This window comes from Hyperoodon ampullatus (genome assembly GCF_949752795.1).
Source record: "Hyperoodon ampullatus genome assembly, chromosome: 16".
Classification (NCBI taxonomy): domain Eukaryota; kingdom Metazoa; phylum Chordata; class Mammalia; order Artiodactyla; family Ziphiidae; genus Hyperoodon; species Hyperoodon ampullatus.
In genome coordinates, this window is record NC_136929.1 from 27,665,230 (window position 1) to 27,671,459 (window position 6,230).

The window sequence follows — 6,230 nt, forward strand, 5'->3', positions numbered from 1 at the left end:
GCTTCTCACAAAAGGCAGAGTTTCTTTGTCCTCACCTTAAGTCTGGACGGGTCTTTACCAATAGAAAGCAGCCCAAATGCTGTTCTGGGACTTCTAAGCCCAAACCTGAAGAGCAACAGCAGCTTTCACTTACCGCCTTTTGGAACCCAGTTACTATGTTATGAGAGCCCAAGCCATGTGAAGAGGCCACATGAAGGAGGTCTGAGGTGCTCCAACTGACAGCTCCAGATCAACTCCCACCCAAGGACCGGCAGTGTGAGTGAGCCATCGTGGATGTTCAAGCTCAGGTGAGCCCAGCTGACTGCAGCAAGAGTCAACATCACCTGGAACAGAACTGCCTGGTTGAGGCAGTCATCCATAGGATCTTAGGAAATAATAAACTTCTATTGTTTTAAGCCTCTAAGTTTTGGGTTGTTTACTATACAGCAGTAGATAACTAAAACAGCATTTATATATAAAGCTGAACGAGGTTCTAGGCTTAGGTTGCTATGAATAGATTTTTCATCTATTTAAAAATCTAGTGGGACATTTGAAAGTGTTGCAGGAAAGAGAATGGTTCTTTATTATAAGGGACTGTCCTATATAATGCAGGATGTTCATTATCTCTAGCCTCTGCCCGAAATGTCAGTAGTGTCCTGGTTATTATGACAACCAAAAACACTTCTACAAATTTTCAAACTGCTCTCTAGATGCTGACTCTGCTAAGAACAACTAACTAAAATAATTATTTGTATAGTGACTACATGATAGATACTGGAAAAGGTAGAAATGAAATACAATCCATGCCTTCAAGAGACTCAGAGTTCAACTGACAAGAAATGAATGAAATAACACAAAATGATAAACATTATGATGGAGTTGTTTTCCTGGCACTGTGGTAGTACAGAGACCTGGTAGTTAAATCAGCCTTAGGAAGGGTCAGGGTAAGTTTCCTGGAGGAGTTATTGAGCCGAGTTTTGAAGTGCAGCCAGGTAGAGTAGAGGGAGAATAGAAACTCAAGCAGAGGAAACAGCTTGTGCAAGGCACAGCGTGGGGCACTAGCGGCCATAAAGGTAGTAAGGTGGGCTGGGCCCAGATGGTGGTGTATTTTTTATGCCCTGCTAAAGAGTCCATTTAAACCTGAAGGCGATTTTGTAATTCTATCCAGAGATAATGTCACATGTTCACCACACCACTAATCCCAGCCTCCCTCACAGTTAGCCTGCGGCCCTGTGACTTGTTCTCAGCAAAGAATGTGGGTGGAATGGATGTAAGCCACTTCCAGGGCTGGCCCTTGATAGCAGCCCCTACAATCTTCCAATTCACTCTTTTCCTGCCTTGTGCTGGAGGCCACATGGTCCAGATGGCAAAGCTCCAAGATGAAAGGGGGCTATTTGACTTGTACCAAGTGTGTGAGGAGTAAGCTTTTACTGTCCTAATCCATCAAGTTTTGGGGAGTATCAATCAGAATTCTGTCAGAAAACAAATCACCCCAGATGGTTCAAATGAAGAGACTTTAGTGAAGGAAATCCTTTCAGAGGTGTGGGCAGGGTCAGGGAAGAAACACGGGAGGCAGGAAGCTGTTTCATTCCTAGAACTGAAGGGGCAGAGAGGAAAAGAGTTATCAGAGCCCTGGGAGCTGGCGCCAAGGAGGAGGAGCCCAGCAGGAACTCTAGTTATGACGCGATACAGCCACTGCCAGAAGAAGGGCGAGAGCCGGGAAAAAATATCCTGGCCTCCTCCTCTCCTGTGCTCCAGTCTCCTGAGAGGGTACCCCATTGGCCAAGGGCAACCAGAATGCAGCCTCAAGGGAGCCCAGGTCCGAGCCTCCAGGTGCACAAAGCAGTTCAGTGAAGGAAGGAGAATGGCTCTGGGGGTAAAAGAACAAGCCGTTCATGAGGTTTGTCTGTTGTGGCAGCTAGCTATAATTACTCTAATACAAAATCACTGACGGATTTTCAGCAGATTTAATAAATAAGTTTCATTAAAAATAATTTACATTCCATAAAATTCCACCTTTTAAAGTATAAAATTCAATAGTTTTTAGTATATTCAAAGTTGTGCAGTCATCTTTACTAATTCTAGAACAATTTCATCACATTCCCCACCCCCACCCCCCAAAAAATCCCATACCCACCAGCAGTCCCTCTCCATCCGCCACTTCCCCAGCCACTGGCAACCACAAATCTACTTTCTGTTTCAATGGCTTTGCATATTCTGGATGCTACACATAAATGGAACCACACAATACGTGGCCTTTTTTGTCTGGCTTCTTTCGTTTAGCATAATATTTTCAAGGTTCATCCATGTGGTGGCACGTATTCCTTTCTATTGCTGGATGATATTTCATTGCATATGATACAATTTTCAAAGATGACAGCTGTGTAGAGAATAGGTTGGGGTAAGCCAAAAATCAATGGCAGAGGAATGTGTATAAGTTGGGGAGTGATCGCACTCTCTAGAAACATTCTCTCAAATTATTTTCAGAGCAAGAAACAGAGAAAGTAAACAGCACTTTTCATCTCCCATCCTGAAACAGCCTTCTTTCCCTGGATTCCATTTCAATGAATGACACCACTGTCCACACAGAATTTGGGAGTGACATTAGGATCCTCCATTTCCCTCGCCCTTCACGTTAGATCACTTTTTTCCTGTGGGTCTTACCTCTTGAATGATCCTCTCCCCTCCATTCTGACTGCCTTAGTTGAGGCCCTCAGTGGGTCATGCTGAACTACAACAACTGCCTAACTAATGTCCTTTGTTCCTGGTGCCCAGCTACATCTATCACCGGGAGGAGCAACCATGACAGAAGATGGATGAACGATGAATGGGGGAGGTGCAGTGCCTTATCTCACTGTTGAGTTAGGAAGCAGAAATACATAGGTTTATAGCTTGGCCCCTTCCTCTTTTCATCCAACTGGGAGTTAGGTGCCTTCAGGGAGCACGCACCCTCTTCCCAAAAGCATAATGAGGACGGCCCTGCCAGTTTTAAAGGGAGTGTGTGGCTAAAACCGTTAACATCTGGGGTTCAGAGGACAGAGCTTCTTTGGCTTTACATTGAGGTCTGTCCTCTCACTTAGCCATTATTATAATAAAGATGAATTTTTGCTTCCATTTGCTACAAACCTTTTTTACAGCTTTTTTTTTCAGAACTTGAGAGAAAGGACTGCAGCAAATACTGTGTTTACTGTTCTGCAGTAGCCGAATGTAAGGGAAATTGTGATCAATCATGTAACTTTTATTAATAAAAAGGAAAAGAAGAGTAAAATCTGTTTTTATGAGTACTTAATTGTAAAATCAGATTTGGAACATGGCATGATGTCATGAATAATGTCATCAATATTTCAAGCAAATACAAGGACACATTTTATGTCTTCTAATCATAGTAATTGTCTTGGTTTAAGTTTCCCAGGAAACCAACTCTGAAATAAAAGCTTGCATGCAGAAGTTTATTATGGAGTACACTAAGAAACAAAACCTGTAAAGAAATGAGGGAAGCAGGATTGGGAAAAGGGAGAAGTTGAACAGAGATCAGTTAAAAAGAGATGCATCAGCCAAACCTACAAAGAACTCTGGAATTGAGATGCCCTTAGCGTTGTACCCAAATTAAGGCAACTGGGCTAGACCCTTGTACCACCACAATGTTAAGTCATTTGATGCAAACTGCACCTCAGGGAGAGGACATAACATAACCATGGTCCAGGCAGCAACCCTCCACTGATTTCTGAGCCCAATTCTCAGAGAAGAGCGCAGCTGTGAGGTGTCAGCCACCAACACTTCTGACCACTGGGAAATAAGTGACTCAATCCCGAAGCGGCAGTGAATCTGGGCAAGAACCTTATAGTATCTAAGACAGTCCACCTGCAGCATTGCTCAGATTCACTTGCTTCTCTAGAGAGTTCACCCCATATCCAGGATTCTGGATAGTCTTTTTTTTTTTTTTTTCTGCGGAAACCTAAAACTGGAAGATAAGTGGGGTGAGCCACAGCCCTTGTTACTGTTGGTCTCAATGCTACAACTGAAATTCATAATGACCCTCCTCCACATCTGTCCTAGACTGCCTTAACTTCAGCTAGAATCTCTGCTAGTCTAGGTGGACCACCTGGTAGGACCACCCACATACTCATCCCTGAGGTCCTAGTCACCATGCCCTTCTTGGGCCATGGGGACTGTACTTGCTCATCTAACATCAAAACTTTGTTAGGAGTACCAAGAGACACACCCGTGGCTCACCTATACATACTCTTCCCTGCTCCCATGTGTAACAGCAGCCCTATCTACTCCTGATGACAGGGGTCAGTTACTCCTGCCAGCATAGGGACTCCTTTCTTGGTCTGCTGGTCTCCTGGACCAAGGAGCCTGAAATGACTAAGAGCAACCCAAGTCCAACGGGGCTGTTACTGGGCCCTCTCGTGGAAGTATTACATCTTTGGGAACCAGGAGCCCTAGAGCTACAGAGCCCAGGCAGGACAGAAAGCATATATTCTCTAAGGGGTTATTGGAAGTAGGGCCACTACTGCTTCTGCTCTGGGTTCCTGAACTCATATATTCTATCTATTGGGGACACAGCACCATGCAACAGCTGTTAAAGTACATTATGTGCAGCTTATGCCCTAACTTCACCTTCAAAAGACCACACCATCATTCTATTGATATTAACAGCAGGTTCTGGGTGGCATTTTATATGATAAGATAAGTGGATCCAATGGATAGTGTATTGGTTTCCTTTTGCTGCTGTAACAAATGTACTGGGTTAAAACAAACCAAATTTATTATCTTATACTTTTGGTGGACAGAAGTCCTAAAAATCAAGGTGTCAGCTGGGCTATATTTCTTCTGGAGGCTCTGAGGAAGGATTTGTTTCCTTTCCTTTTCCAGCTTCTAGAGGTCATATGCATTTCTTGGCTCACAGCCCTCCTTCCACCATCAAAGCCAGCAGCATAGCATCCTCAAATTTCTTTTTCTCTCTCTTCTCTGCTTTTGCCGTCACCTCTTCTCTGACTCTGCTTCCATTGACACATTTCCTTCTCTCGCTCTGACTCTCTTGCTTCCCCCTTATAAGAACTCTTGTGGTTCTATTAGTCCCACCTGGATAATCCAGAATGCTCTTCTCATCTGAAGATCCTTAATTTAATCACATCTGCAACACCCCCTTTCTACTGTAACGTATTCACAGGTTTTGAGGATTATAAGGTGGATGATTTTGGAGGGGCATCATTATTCAGTCTAACACAGACATAAACCATTTACTATAAAGTGGGCACCTTGGTGTGAGACAATGCTTTTCAGGATCCCATATCTGTGAAACAGAACTCTGCAAGCCTTCAGATAATGGCACTGGCCAGTGTGGGCAGGGAACGCAAATCCATACCAAAATATGCATCAGTCCCAGGCAAGCTGAATCGCTGACCCCTTCCAGGGTAGAATGTAATCAACTGTCCAGCAAGTGGCTGGTTGGTTTCCTTGAAATACTGTGCTTAACCTTGCTGGCAGACTGCACATTCTGCAGCAGCTAGATCAGCATTGTTAAGGGAGAGCCCTCCCTGTGAGTTCCATGCGTAAACTCCATCCTTGCCACCATACATAGCCTCCATCTCTGCACCATGGCTATTCTGTCCATGTGCCCTTTGTGCCCCTATTGGGTAGACAGAAAATAGAGGCTAACTGATATCCAATGGTGGAGTCAGCGTATCTACACAGTCATTTACTGTCTCTTCCATGGTGGGATAGTCTCTGATGGGCATCACCAGGTGATTCAAAGATAGTCCCACTTTGTGCTTACTCCCATAGGTTCATTCACATGCCTCTTCCATAGACCTTCTTCTCCCCAGTCCTCCAATCTTTCTACTTCCAGGCCCCTACCAAACTGCCAAGCCATCTGTTACTACCCATTAGTCTTACATATTCGTACTTCAGGCCACTTCTCCTTATATGCAAAATGGATGACTATGTGCAATGCATGAAGTTTGAACCACTGGGAGGATTTTGCCTCATCATTATCTATCAGATCATAGTGTAGCAGCAGTTCATGTCAACTTGCACTTACTTACCAAGTCATCTTATGCTTGAACCAAGCTCAGCCTTTTTCCTCTTCTACATCAATCATAAGGGACCCCTGGGTCCCATGCAGCCATATGGCTGAGCTTAGAGGCAGGTACCAGTGCAATAATGGTTGATGACATCTGGCCACACACTCCTGCAGCTTACTTGTTCTCTGGCCCTGTTCATGCCCAGTCCTGGGTACATCACCT